This window comes from Rattus norvegicus, chromosome 2, assembly GCF_021556685.1.
Source record: "Rattus norvegicus strain SHRSP/BbbUtx chromosome 2, alternate assembly SHRSP_T2T, whole genome shotgun sequence".
Lineage (NCBI taxonomy): Eukaryota > Metazoa > Chordata > Mammalia > Rodentia > Muridae > Rattus > Rattus norvegicus.
The window spans coordinates 127,416,713-127,432,812 of NC_141535.1; the positions used below are offsets into that span (position 1 = coordinate 127,416,713).

At 37.8% G+C, this 16,100-nt stretch overlaps 1 pseudogene; it reads right to left on the reverse strand.

Moving 5' to 3' along the window:
• Positions 1-1,744: 1,744 nt before the first annotated feature.
• Positions 1,745-2,292, reverse strand: Spryd7-ps1 (SPRY domain containing protein 7, pseudogene 1; annotated as a pseudogene).
• Positions 2,293-16,100: the final 13,808 nt, after the last annotated feature.

The following is a 16,100-nucleotide window of genomic DNA, read 5'->3' on the forward strand; positions in this document are numbered from 1 at the left end:
AATTTCACTGGCAGTGAGGTATGTATATACTCTACAGCAAAGGACTCCTTCGTTTAACTGTTTTAGTTTATTTACAAATGATGAAAAATATCAATGCATATGCTTGGTTCAATTAGATTCAAAATTCCATGGAATGGCATGTAGCGGCTCTTGCATACAAACTGCTGTTTGTAAACAACACTCATTGTGGACGAAGGAACTAAGCTGTTTTGGAGAGTGATTAAACGAATCATCACAGTTTATCATGACCAAGACACCTTACATACTGTCCATTCCTCACAGCGTATTTATTTTAGTAATTCTGTTATATCTGTTCTTAGCATGAGCATAATGTTACACAATTTTCATACATATAATAATCACAACCAAAACAAGTTCTAAAATTGAAATTGTAAACATTCTCATCATACATAGAAATATTAATAGTTTTGCTAACTGATAAAATTTGGAAAATAATATAAATGTGAAATCCTATTCTAAATCATGTAGTGAGCCTTGTCTATTAATTACATTTCTACTATGTTAGATAAAGAGACAACCCTGTCCTGTATGTCAAACTGTATATCTTTCTATTGTTTGATATACTCTTCATTTTTTTTTCTTCAGGAACTGGAAGTCTTATCATACAGATCTTCCACTTTCTTGGTTAAAATTACACCAAGATATTTGTAGAGGGAGGTGCTGAATTTTAATTGGTTCTTGATTGTGTTAATAAAGGAGGCAGAAGCTAATTGCTGGGTGAAAGGAAAAAGTTGGGTCTCCAGGGTCTCAGAAGAAAGAGGACCAACAGACTTACGGAGAAAGGAGGGGGCTCTTCAGACCAGGTTTTGGAACAAGGTGGACACAACAACCATATATGGTCTTAGAGTAATGGCAGCCTTCACCCTCTGGTGGATAGCTGATATAGGTTAGCTGATAAGTTTAAGGTTAGAGGTTTCTGTGCCTGGCAATTGTGTTATCAGGCAAGTTTTAAAATAATAAAGTAATCTAGTGTTTTTCTATAAGGAAGCTAAGGTGGGCAGGAGAAAGAGAGAAGTTAGGACATTTAATAGTCGTTCAGCAAAGTTAGCCAGGAGAAAGAGTTAGCAGGTGGAACATGGGATGGTGGGAGCATGTACTTGGAGCTAAGTTGTGAGCACAGTCCTGGGAAAAGAAGGAAGTATGCTTTTTAAAATTGAATGCAACAGATATTTTATAATATTTGTGGCTATTTTGAAGGGTGTTGTTTCTCTAATTTTTTCTTCACTCATTTACTGTTTGTACAAAGGAAGGCTATTGTTTTTTAAATTAGTTTTATATTCTGCCACTTGATGCTCAAGTTGTTTCTCAGTTGTAGAAGTTCTCTGTATAATTTGGGGATCAATTATGTATACTATCATATCATCAGCAAATAGTGATACCTTGACTTCTTCCTTTCCAATTTGTATCTTTTTGATGTCTTTTTGTTGTTTACTTGTATTAGCTAGAAGTTTAAGTTCTATGTTGTTTTGTTTTTGTTTACTGTTAATCAAACCCATGGTTTATTTGTTTAAATAAGATTAAATAAGTTGCCTAGATCTTTTAAGTATATCAAACCTGAGTGTGGTATAATGAATATATGGGTTCCTTAGACAACAATAAGAAGTTCAATGCTCAGCATGTGTTCTTGTCTCTAGATCAAGGAGAGTTTTATTAAGTGGTAAGTGCTGTGTGATATTGCAGAAGTCTCAGTTTTGAAAAGAAACTCATTCAGAAGAGCTACTGCTCAAATAGCGCTTTTTAAAAAATCAGTTGTAGGAGTATGATAAAAATCACAGAACTTGCAATCCAAAATTGCACCATCATCAACATACACAACCAGATACATTGTCCCTTGTATACCTGATGATGGACAATTCATGTTTTCACCATTCAAATATACATTTAATTCTATATGATCATATGTTATAGCCACTACGTCTCCCTCCTGAGGAAGGCATTTTGCCAGCAGCCTGTTTTTCTCTTTGTTTTTGTGGTACAGAGCTCTGCCATTTCTCATCACTAGGCTATGCATGTCTCAGTCAAGAGGAATCTGTTTCAAGTTAACTTTCTGAGTTGCAAGATCTATACTCCAGATTCTAGTAGACTGGATTTTGAAGTCAATATAGCTTTTGTTCTCATGTAAGGCTGCATTGGCTAAACAACTTCCGGTGCCACAGACTCTTCTTCTGTTTTTCACAATCACAGCATCTTTTCCCAATGCTGCATGTCCAACTGTACTGCCATCATCTCTTTGAAAGGAATGAGGCCAGACAGCAGTGCAGGCAGTACCATGATATTGGGGCCAAGGTGCAGCTACACATCCCCTCCCCCACTGCATACCCCCTCCCTGACAGTTCTACGTTAAATAGATAAGAAACTGGGCAGCCTTGGCTTTAACCTGGGATTGGGTAAATTATAGTGGGATTACTTCAAGTTTCTCTATATATAATTTGATACTGGGTATTGGCTTGATGTATGTTGCTTTTATTATTTTTAGATATGTGCCTTGGATCCCTGACAATCTCCAAGACTTATGACATGAAGACGTATTAGCTTGTGTTGTAGTCCTTTTCAGCATCTAATGAGAAGATCATGTGAGTTTGTTTTCTTTCAGTTGGTTTGTATAGTGGATTATGTTGATGGATTGTCTTATATTGAACCATCCCTGTAACCCTGGAATGAAGACTACAAGATCATGATGCATGATTTATTGATGTCCTTGGATTTGGTTTGCAAGAATTTTATTGTGTATTTTTGTGTTGATGTTCATAGAAGAAATTCGTCTGTTGGGTCTCTGCTTGGTTTAGGTATCAGATGAACTGGCTTCAAAGAAGGTATTGTTGCTTCCATTTCTATTTCTTTCTTTCTTTCTTTCTTTCTTTCTTTTTTTGTATATTTTGAGGACTATTGGTATTAGCTCTTCTAGCTCTTCTTTGAAAGTCTGGTAATTGGACTCTGCCCTAAATCCACCTGGGCTTTTTTTTTTTTTTTTTTTTTTTTGGTTGGGAGGCTTTTCATTGTTTAATACTGTACCTGATCTGGATTTAGCTTTCGTAAGTGGTATCTACCTATCAAAGTGGAAAGTCGTCTATCTTGTTCAGGTTTTCCAGTTTTATGGAGTACATGCTCTTGTAGTAAGAGCTAATGACTTTTGTTTATACCTCAATTTCTGATATTATGTTTCCCTTTTCATTTCTGATTTTGTTAATTCAGATACTGTCTCTATGCCTTTTACTTAGTTTGCCTAAGGGTTTGTTTGTCTGGGTGATTTTGTCAAAGAACCAGCACTTTGTTCATTCTTTGTATTGTTATCTTTGTTTCTAATTGATTAATTTTAGTCCTGAGTTTGGCTATTTCCTGCCTTCTAATTCTCCTAGGTGTGCTTGCTTCTTTTTTTTTCTAGAGCTTTGAGGTGTGATGTTAAGTGGCTAGTATACGAGATCTCTCCAATTTCATTATGAAGGCACTCAGTGTTATGAATTTTCCTCTTAGCACTGCTTTCATTGTGTCCCACAAGTTTGAGTACATTTTGCCTTCATTTTAATTGAATTCTAGGAAGTCTTTAATTTATTTCTTTATTTCTTCCCTGACTAAGTGATCATCGAGTAGAGAGATGTTCAGTTTCCATGAGTATGTGGTTGTGTTAGGACATCCAAGGCTTGCTATAGTAGAATAGCTCTGCTTTGAAGGTGTCTTATTGCCCTGGATTTTGATGATTATATTCCTTCAAAAGGCTTTAGCCATATGGATGGCTTTAGTCCCTGGATGTTCCTGTTGTCATAGATATTGGGAAGGGGGTTAACCTCGGCAGTCCTGGTATAACATGCCTCTGATGGTTATCTTTAAGCTGTATGGTTCTGGATGTTCAATCCTGTGTGGTTTAGGAGCCACAAGTGTGTATGATTCAGGAGCTGCGAGACCGACGAAGGTGGGCAGAAGGGTGACGTGAGAATGGAGGTCTTCCTGGGCTACTGGGCTGCTCAGGGTACCTTGGTGTGCTCCAGAGGACTCAGCCATCAGGGAAGATGGATGGGGGAAGGAAAGGTAATGTGTAGAGTTCAGGCTCAGCATGTCTGATGAAGGTGGAAGGAGACGTGGCAGGAGAGTGGAGGTGCCCTTTGAATAGCAAGCTGTTCAGCAAGTTCCTTAACTTTTATCATGCTACTTAGGAAATGAGTAACCATTCCGGTAAATTGACATATGAGGTGCAGGTTGGGGTGCATTAACACCTCATATTTTCCTGCTTCGCTACTTCTCAGCAGACATTTTATATGACAATAGTTCTAATGGTCACAGAAATCCTAGACAAAAAGTAAGGAATAGAGAATCGCCATTATTTTTGAAATATGCTCCTCAACTTTAACTCAAGTCTTTGAACAGGCTAGTGAAATTCTCCACCACTGAATTATACCCCTAGTTCAAAATTTGTCTTTAAACCTAGTAGAACTAAAGAGTCACTGTGAAATATTAATGAACTACTAAGATCAAATTCCCTGTGTGAGTGTTTCATCTTGATTTTAGTATGGCCATCTGAATCTCTCTCTCTCTCTCTCTCTCTCTCTCTCTCTCTCTCTCTCTCTCTCTCTCTCTCTCTCTCAGGCTTCAGAGTGCTCCATTTCTCCATTGATGTATCACAGTTGTAGTACACAGGCTTACAGTCCCTTATAGGATGATTTGAAGATTATAAACCTCTTACTGTCTTGTGATTATATTTAATGAAAATATAAATTTTATACCTGAGAGTTAGCAACTCTTTATTGTTTCCCAAAATCCTTTACTGTTTATTGGTAATGCAACAATGTCTGGTACAGATTAGATTATTAATATCTATTTATTGATGGCTTTCTGATCTTCCTTGACATTTCGAAAATCTTAATTGTTGAATAACCACCAAGATGGGACAAAGACTTACTATAAAGTGACAGGTCAATATATGTTGTATAACCGTGGGTCGGAACAGATTCAGAACTGCAAATGCTTCAATTCCTTATGAGAAGTCAAAGCATTAATTGATGAAGCTGATGATTATACATATTCTAGATTCGTATTTCAGGTTCCTTCATGCAAATTGTTATCTATTATCTACTGACTGTTGCTCTAGGGCTCTCTGACCACTAAAACCAAATTTAGAAGTGAAAATACAGGAAATGCCCTATTATTTTAACACTGCACTAAGAGTGAAAATAAGTGATTTTCGTAGAGTGAATGTGATTACTGTATGATTTTCTTTGATATAGCACAAAGTTTTATATTGGTCCTTTGCTGTGACGATACTTTATAAGAAATTGTCTAAAGAAATAAAAGTGAATTATTCCACTATGGTACTAATGTATAGACAATTATTTGCAAGTCAAGCAGTTAACATTTCAGCCTTCCACACAATCAGTGCCTAGAACTTTCATTTCCCTGGGCTTTTGTTCCTATACTCTGTAGCACTAATAAATGAATGATTGTTTTTATGTTAACAAGGCCTTGCAAAGTTATAGGAGATATGGAAATGCATACTTTAAAGAGGGTTTTCAGGAAATATAGGCTCTAAGAAAAATTCCTGATGATCTATATAGTTCTGGAAAATATAACCCACTCTTCAATGTCAATTTGAACACTGTCCCTAACTTCTTTCCTTAAAGCATTGAAAATTTGGTACTTTGAAGATGCCAGTTAAAGGTAATGTTCAGGCAGAGTTTTTTACTGGAAATATTTCACAGAAAGAGAAGCCGTGGCAAAGATGTTTGATAATGACATATGCCTGAGCAGATATAGAATTCTGAGATCCTTGCTCCATAATGAGTATGAGGTGGAAAAAAAGAAAAAAAAAAAAAAACAAGAGAAAGACATTGACAAGACAAAGAGCAGGGAAGCAATGTTAAACCTTTTAACTGGAAACAAATTATAATTCTAGCCACAGAAATAAATGAAAATTTCTATCGTAAGCAGATAGGAAATATCTGAAAACCATTTCCCAACCTTTGCCTATTCCTTCTCACTGAGATTCTATAGATAGCTACAGAGTCCCGTCATTCAAAGGAAAGATCTATCTTTGTGCTTTGCATGAAAACAGAGTGAAAATCTGTGACTTCTATTGTTCTTTCTGCCCTCAACATTGTGTTTTAAGCCAAACTGATGGCTTCAGAAAGCTGGTAAAGGGATTGGTTCCTCCATTAGAATGAGGCTACTATGTACACAAATCAAAAACAAAGAACAAAGTGATCAGGGAAACTTCAATGACTTTGCCATTAAAATTGGTGCTCTTCTTGGTTAAAGAATTTGAAAATGGTAGGAATTAAAGTATAGGCAAATGGGATGAACTGAAAATATCATCCTGAGTGAGGTAATCCAATCACAGAAAAACGCACTTGGTATACACTCTTTGATAAATAGATATAAAGCCCAAAAACTCAAATTACCCAAGATGAAATCCACAGGACACAGGAAGCTCAAGAAGAAGGATGACCAAAATGCGGATGTTACCACTTCTTGAAAGGGGAAAAAAGGAATATCCATAGGAGGAAATATTGAAGCAAAGTTTAGAGCAGTGACTGAAGGAATATGTGTGTGTGTGTGTGTGTGTGTGTATATATTATATATATATTATATATATATAATATATATATATATATATATATTCAAAACTAGATAAGATTGATGAAGCTAAAATGTGCATGCTGAAAGGGACCGGATATAGATCTCTCCTGAGAGACACATCCAGAGCATGTTAAATACAGAGGTCAATGCTAACAGAAAATCACTGAACTGAGAACAGGACCTTGTTTGGGGGAATTAGAGGAAGTATTGAAAGAGCCGAAGGGGCTGGCAACCCCGTAAGTACAACAATGCCAACCAACCAGAGCTTCCAGGGACTGAAACAATACCAAAAGACTACGCATGGACTGACCTAGGGCTCCAACTGCATATGTATCAAAGAATAGCCTTGTTGGGGCACAAGTGGAAGGGGAAGCCCTTTGTCTTGCCAAGGTTGGACCCCCAGTGCAGGGGAATATGGGGGTATAGTAAGGGGGATATATGGGGGGGGATACCCGTATGGGGTAGGGGGAGGGGAGGGGATGCCTTATGGACAGGAAACCAGGAAGGGGAATAATACTTGAAATGTAAGTAAAGAAATATATCTAATAAAAATTTTAAAAAAAGAATGAATGCAATGCAAGAAAGATACACAAGATTAGGGGAGAATAAACAGAATTATATAAATTAGTAAATTGTCAGCCATCAATAATAATTCTTAAAAATTAAAAATAGATCTTTAAATAGAATTTTTAAACAATATTTATTCATTATTCTGTACCTGTCTTTGGGAGTTCAACAAGTGGATAGTGATAATCCAGGGCAAAGATGTGCAGTGCATTTTAAATCCCTGTGTAACACTATACTACTATTGCTTTCTCACTTCTACTACTACTGGTGTCTCCAGCTAACGCTAAAAAGGGAAAACAGCTAGGATCCAGTTATACTACTCCTGGGAATACATAAAAAAAGATGCTCCAACATATAACAAGGACATATGCTCCACTATGTTCATAGTAGCCTTATTTTAATAACTCAAAGCTCGAAAGAACCCAGATGTCCTTCAGCAGAAGAATGGATACAGAAAATGTGGTAAATTTACACAATGGAGTACTAGTGAGCTATTAAAAACAATGACTTCATGAAATTCTAAGGCAAATGGATGGAACTAGAAAATATCACCCTGAGTGAGGTAACCCAGTGCATGTGCCCTTGTTATGCACTTACTGATAAGTAGTCCAAAAGCTTGGAATATGTAAGAAAAAATTCACAGATCATATGGAGCTCAAGAAGAAGGAAGACCAAAAGATAGATGCTTCCTTATAAGGGAAGACAAAATACTCATAGAAGGAAATACAGTGACAAAGTACCATCCAAAGACTGTCTTACCTGGGGATCCATCCCATATGCAGCCACTAACCTCAGTCACTATTGCTGATGCCAAGAAGTGCTTGCTGACAGGAGCCCCCCTGAGAAGCTCTGCCAGAGATCTACTGATACAGATGGGGATGCTTGCAGCTAAGCATTGCCCTGAACAAGAGGACTCCAATGGAGGAGTGAGAAAAGATTGAAAAAGCAGAAAGGGTTTACAACACCACAGGAAGAACAACAGTATCAACCAACCAGACCTCACCAGAGCTCCCAGGGACTAAACCACCAACCAATAAGTACAGATGGAGTGGTCCATGACTCCAGCCACAAGTGTCGCAGAGGATGGCATTGTCCAACATCAATAGAGGGAGAAGTCCTTGGTCCTGTGAAGGCCCATTTCTTTAATGTGGGGGAATGCCAGGGAGTTGATGTGGGAGTGGGTAGGTTGGAGTGGGAGTATCCTCATATTAGCAGTGGGAGGGGTTATGAAAGAGGGGGGAAAGGGGATAACATTTGAAACGTAAATATATAAAATATCCAAGAAAAATAAAACTAAAAAAGTAAATAAAAATGAAGTCAGGTTGGTGTTAGTCACATGCATACTATTTATGCTAACAATTCTAGTAGGTTTTAAAATATCACGTATTAAATCAATTTCATTTCATTTTAATCGCATGAGAATAGATTAATGACATGCTCACTGTACTTGTATTACAAACTATAAATGATTTTAAAACCTTATTCTTTACTATTAAGGAAATTTAATGAATTATGTACTACATGCCTTTGATTCTAGTGATGTGGATAAAATGTGTGTATGTGTGTGTGTGTGTTTGTGTGTGTGTGTGTGTGTTTGTGTGTTTGTGTGTGTATGTATTTGTGTGTGTGTTCCTATGGTGGGAACATTGTTAGCAATTCAAGGCTAACCTAGGATATAAAGTGAGTTCTGCCTCAAAAAACAAAAACAAGGGGCTAGAGAGATGGCTCAGGGGTTAAGAGCACTGAGTACTCTTCCAGAGGCCCTGAGTTCAATTCCCAGTAACCGTATGGTGGCTCACAACCATCTGTAATGGGATCTGATGCTCTCTTCTGGTGTGTCTGAAGACTGCAACAGTGTACTCATATATAAAATTAAAAAAAAAAACTTAAAAAAACAAATAAACAAACAAAAAAAGAAGTACTTTCCACTTTTCAGTATGGATGTATTCTGTGTTAGGAGAAAGTAGACTGAAAATGAGCACATACTAGCAGCCATGGTTACTGCATCTTCCCAGGAATTTCTTTATAAATGGATACTTATCTAGTTCTGCTGAAATCACACCAAACATCTGAGTCCTTGAAGAGGAAAACCTTATCTGTGAATATTGAGAGTGTTTTTTAGCTCACTTTAAACAGCAGAGTGAAAAGGCTTGGTTGGTTTCCACTTCCAGCTTTAAGGATATGTAAACTATTGTTATTTATCACTTGACTTCAATAACATTCCACAATGGGTCTCCATTTTATCTTTCTCCACATAAATGGCACTTGCTTCTTTATCAGATGAGATCATTGCACAAATTGTAACTGAGAACTAATAAAAATTTACTTGATAAAATATTAGTGATTCTTCAGAGAAGTGAATCTAGTAGTTGTAGAGCCATTTAAGCTTATAAATAAAATTTAAATTGCAAATGTGAACTATCAGAAGGAAACACCTGCACGTCCTCAATCAGGCATCCACTGATATTTAAGCAAATCAATAAATTGTACAAGGACCATGAATTTACACCAGCCAATCAAAACAAATAAGCACCGTCTTCTTATTATCTTAAAAGCAATAAGAAAGGCTGGTTCTGCATTCTTCCTTTAATTTGTCTTTCATGGTGTGCTGTAAAGATAACAAAGAGCTGCATTACCAAGGAACATATTGTTCCACTCTGTATGGTTTTCATCACTGAAATCTAGTGAGTATTGTTTTTTAATTTGTGGATGAAATCCATCAATTAGAATTAGTCTAAATGCTGTGGGAGGGTAATGGCAATGAGGAAGTGGAGTGGGAAGAACCATTTGCAGTGTGCACTAGTGGTGGTTTTATGCTCTTCTCATCAGATTCATGGCTGAGCATGTCTGAGGAGTAAAAAACTGATGGATCTGTCAACGTTTGTGAAGGAGACGGTGCTTAAAATAATCAGTTTAAAGATGGTAATGTAAAGAAGAAAAATCAACATCATTGTTAACTGTACTAAGATCCATATACAAGGATATTAATTTTTAAGCAGCTTGTGTTAGCCTTTCTCCTTAGGCTCTGCAGCAGTTGGTTGATGATCTACAAATATGCTATAAGACTTCTGGAACATTCCTGAAAGAGAACTTCCTGAGAGTAGTTCTTACTCTTGTGGCAGGAAAACTAAGGATTCTCACTCGGCTAAACCATTTCTGGGCATATACCTAAAAGATACACGAATATATAACAATGTCACATACTCCACTATGTTCATAGCCTTATTTATAATAGCCGGAAGCTAGAAAGAACCCAGATGCCCTTCAACAGAGGAATGGATACAGAAAATGTGGTACATCTACACAATGGTGTACTACTCAGCTATTAAAAACAAGGACTTCATGAAAGTCTTAGGCAAATGGATGAAACTGGAAAATATCATACTGAGTGAGGTAACCAAGAAACAAAATAACACACATGGTACGCACTCACTGATAAGTGGATATTAGCCCAAAAGCTAGGAATACCCAAGATACAATTCAGAGACCATATGAAGCTCAAGAAGAAGGAAGACCAAAATGTGGATGCTTTAGTCCTTCTTAGAAGGGGAAACAAAATACTCATAGAAAGTAGAGTGTGGATGGAACATGGGAGAAAGACAGGATGGGGCATAAAGGGGGGAGACAGGGATGATATATAGAGGGTAAAGAATTTGAACACAGGTGTGTAGTAATGGTGACGGGGAACTGGGAGTAGCCACCAGCAAGTCCCAGCTGCCTGGAAAGCTAGAGGATTCTAGGAATTAACAGGGATGAGATTAGCTGAAATACCCAACAAGGGGAAGGAGAACCTATAGCAACCATATCCAGAGGTTAAGCAAGGCCCCCAGTTGGCCGATTTACCACCCACTAATCTCCAAATTCTTTATCCAGAAGGGCTCCTATCTAAAGGAAATACAGGGACATCATGTGGAAGACAGAATGAAAGAAAGGTGGTCTAGAAACTGTCCCACCTGGGGATATATCCCACATAAAAACACCAAACCCAGAAACTCTTGCAGATGCCAAGGAAGGCTTGCTGACAGGAGCCTGTTATAGCTAACTCCTGAGAGGCTCTGCCAGAGCCTGACAAATCCACAGTAGAAGACCCACAGCCAGCCATTGGACTGAGCACAGGGAACCCAATGCAGGAGCTAGAGAAAGACGTAAAGGAGCTGAAGGGGTTTGCAACCCCATAGGAAGAAAAACAATATCATACAACCAGAGCCCCCAGAGCTCCCAGGGACTAAACCACCAACCAAAGAGTATACATATAGGCACCTTTGGCTCCAGCTGCATATGTAGCAGAGGATGGCATTGTCTGGCAGCAATAGGAGGACATGCCCCTTGGTCCTGTGAAGGCTTGATTTCCTCAGTGTAGGGGAATACCAGAAAGATCAGGTGGGGGTGGGTGAGTAGGAAGGGAAGCACCCTCATGCAGCAAGGGGAGGGGGAATAGGAGAAGGGAGGTTCCTGAGGGGAAACTGGGAAATTTAAATGTAAATACATATAACATCCAATAAAAAAAAAGAAATCCAAGGATTCTTTTATCTTTTAGGTTTTTTCACTTTTGTGGCTTTTGTGAAAAGGTCCCTAAGGACTAAATGTTGATAATAAGTGGCCAGAGTTTCTCATTCTAGGTTCAGGCAGATGTGTTATTTACTAGGATGCTGACATTGGACATTGTCTCCTTCCAAGGCAGCCTTATGAATTATAAAGGGAAGGGAACCCTTCCTATTCAGATCTAGGAAGAAACGTTCCCTAACTAACTTAAAGCTCATTCCTATTCACCTATGATCATTTGAACCAGAAAAATTACCAGTAATAGTGATAATGATAATATTTCTTTTCTGAAATGTATAGAATGTGAAGAATTTTGAGCCTTCCCACAGAACTGGGTTATTTTATGTTTGAGATAGGAGTATTAAAGGATATAATACCATTTGAGCTTGACCAAATCAAACCATTTATAAAAGAAATATAAAAACAAGATCAGTACACTGAGAGACCCACAAAAATTTTTAATTGATTATCATATAGTGAATACTTTCTATATTATTGAAATTATTTGTGTACTTTGAAGAAAATGGAAATAATATATAATTATAATTAACAAATAGACAGTTATTTAATATTTTTGCATTGAAAAATCACTAAGGCCTGAAATTTAATGTATATTGTTGTGAGGTTTCAAGAACAATTAACATTTTTAATCAGGTTATTTGTTTTCATGCAGTCCAGTTTGATTTTAGTTCTTTGCATGTTGTAGGTATTAGACTTTTATCAGATATGTAATTGGTAAACATATTTTCCCATTCAGTAGGCTGCTGATTTGTCAAGATAATTGTGTCATTTGTCATACATAAACTTTTGAGTTTTATATTGCCTCATTGAATAAGTGTTGATATGAATGCTGTGCTATTGGTGTTCTGTTCAGAAAGTCTTACAGAACTAAGGAAACAGTAGTTAAAAGGTGAAATGCAGATAGTTCAGATATATTTAAAGAAATATTCAAATTTTTAGTAATTAGAGATATTTAAATAAAACCGACTTTGCCATTTCATCTAAAATCATTCAGAATAGCCAAGATTAATAAAATGAATGACACCTAATACTAGCAAGGATGTGAAGGAAGGGGAACGGCTTTCAATGAGAGTACAAACTAGGACAGCCACCGTGGAACTCAGTGTGGCAGTTACTTAAAATACTCTGAATAGAACGACCTCAAGACCCAGCTATGCTGCTCTTGGGCACATACATAAAGAACTCACATTCTACCACAGAAGCAGTGGCTTAACTATATTCATTGCTACTTTATTTACAATAGCCTGACATAGTAAACAGCTTAGTTGTTCACCAATCAATGGATATTAATAAAATGTGTTATGTTTACATAATGAAATATTATTCAACTGTTGAAAAATGAAACTATAAAATCCACAGATACGTGAATGAAGCTAGAAAAAAAGTATCCTGAGACCAAAAAAAGACAAACATATTTTTAAATTAAAAATGGATGACAGCTTTTAAGACTTTTGTAGGTGTGCTACAATCCACATAACCACAAAGACTATATAAAGACTACGGTACTGGCCAGGTATCTCCAAGGAAGAAGAAATAGAAGATATACCTATACAGAGATAGGAGGAAGAGTGGAATGAATATATTAAGTGAGGAGGAGGAAAGAAAAGGGAAGGGGCAAGAATATGTAGAGGGATAAATAATGGTACCAATTATTTTACAAGTCATATGGAAACCTCCTATAGTATAAGGTTCTTAAAATATACTCAAATATGAAAGACATCTAAATACAGTTACTAAATGATGGGGAGACAAAACCCCAATTAGATATCTCTCATCAGCAAGTGAAACATCCAGTTTTGGGAATGGGATACCTCTAATTGAGTTACTGGTTTAAGGGGCCTCATGGAAACCTCCCACATAGCTCAGGATATTCACAAAGCTATTAGTTGTGTTTCGCAAACTGATAGTAAGGCCCTGTTTTTGAAGACAACAATTATATTTCTCATTGAACATGGAGAAGTCAATATGATGCCTAACTCAAGCCATAATCCCTACTAACTACTGTTCACAATACCGAAGTTCTACCAGAGGAGGAATTTAACCAACAACCTTGTGACAAACCCTTTGATCTACTGTGGTAAACATGCCTAGATGACATACTGTTATAATAGTGGCAAAAACATTGTTGGAATAACCAACAATTTCCTGGTGGTATTTAAATCCTTCCTGCAAGAAATGCAATCCATGTCTCACACTAAAGAGTTGGCCAAGAACCTCAGGCAAGAGAAAGCATGGGCCTAGGGTAAACCCAAATGCCATTATTTTACTAAAGAACAATAACAATAAAATGACTCTTAGTGACATTCTACTATAACCACAGATTAGTTATTACTCATCTGTCATCAGAGAAGCTTCCTGTTGCAGTAGATAGGAACTACCATAAAGACACACAACAGGAAGATGTACAGAGAGTAAGAAGGCTAGAGCACTCACCCCTATATGTGTTATCATCATCAAAACCCTCCATTCATGGCTCAGGGACCATGGGGAAAAGAATACAGAAAAACTTTAAGAGCTAGACAGGATGTGTAACACCAAGGAAACAGTTTCTTCCAGTAAAAATAGATCGGCTGCACACATAAACTAAAAAAGTGTTGTAGCTTATGCAGGCACTGGTGGTTTTTCTCTGTTGTAACTGGGATGTGGACATAAATTCTCATTTCTAACCAAGAAGATATCTCCAATTGACATCTGCTTGCAAAGGAAAAAACTAGCTTTCTTCATTGGTATCTCACTGGGTATAAAAACCACATATGGTATACGAGATGGTGGGCAAGACCAGCTTGCTACCCACCAGCCACCAGGGCCAGCTCTGTTGTAATGCCTAGATGCAGGGACAGCTCACTTGAGTTCCTGAGCATCTGAGCTTTTAAGGAACAGGGCCAACTATGCACAACCCTTGAATATAAACATTGACGCAGGTGTCAGCCTGGACCTGGAACATCCACATGGTCTTTTATGGTAATGTGGGCCATGGACATTGACACAAACCTTACTGTTGAATATCCATGGACTGAGACATAGCCCACCTCAGGCTGGGATGTCGCCATGGCCTCAGGAGGCAGTATAGACTACTGATATGAGGCTCTTCGTCACCACCATTTCTTTTCCAGATTTCCAGTTTTGCCTTTCTGCACAATGAACAAACCATCCAGATACTCTTTCTCTACTAACTTTCCACCACATATTTGTGCAGCATAGTGTCTCCTATAGAGGGCATGCCACCAGTTGGGCAGGCCTCTGGGTATCTTCCAATGGCCAGAAAGCCTCTCCAATGATGTTTTTTAGACTTTTTTTCATACTCTTGTTTTTCCTTTTCCCCCATTCTTTCTGGTTTCATAGTTCTGAAATATTTCTGACTTTGTGGATTTTTTTAATCTTTATTAACTTGGGTATTTCTTATTTACATTTCGATTTTTATTCCCTTTCCAGGTTTCCAGGCCAACATCCCCCTAACCCTTTCCCCTCCCCTTCTATATGTGTACCACTCCCCATTCTCCCCCCATTACCGCCTTTCCCCCAACAATCACGTTTACTGGGGGTTCAGTCTTGGCAGGACCAAGGGCTTCACTTCCACTGGTGATCTTACTAGAATATTCATTGCTACATATGCACTTGGAGTCCAGGGTCAGACCATGTATAGTCTTTGGGTTGTGGCTTAGTTCCTGGAAGCTCTGGTTGCTTGGCATTGTTGTTCATATGGGGTCTCAAGCCCCTTCAAGCTCTTTTAGTCCTTTCAAAGATTCCTTCAACGGGGTCCCATTCTCAGTTCAGTGGTTTGCTGCTGCTAGCATTCGCCTATGTATTTGCTATATTCTGTTTGTGTCTCTCAGGAGAGATCTACATTCAGTTCCTGTCAGCCTGTACTTCTTTGCTTCATCCATCTTATCTAGTTTGGTGGCTGTATATGTATGGGCCACATGTGGGGCAGGCTCTGAATGGGTGTTCCTTCTGCCTCTGTTCTAAACTTTCCCTCTCTCTTCCCTCACAAGGGTATTCTTGTTCCTCTTTTAAAGAAGAAGTGAAGCATTCACATTTTGGTCATCCTTCTTGAGTTTCATGTGTTCTGTGCATCTAGGGTAATTCAAGCATTTGGGCTAATATCCAATTATCAATGACTGCATACCATGTGTGTTTTTCTGTGATTGGGTTACCTCACTCAGGATGATATTTTCCACTTCCCTCCATTTGCCTATGAATTTCATAAAGTCATTGTTTTTGATACCTGAGTAATATTACACTGTGTAGATGTACCATATTTTGTGAATCCATTCCTCTGTTGAAGGGCATCTGGTTTCTTTCCAACATCTGGCTATTATAAATAAGGCTGCTATGAACATAGTAGAGCAAGTGCCTTTGTTATAAATTGGGGCATCTTTTGGGTA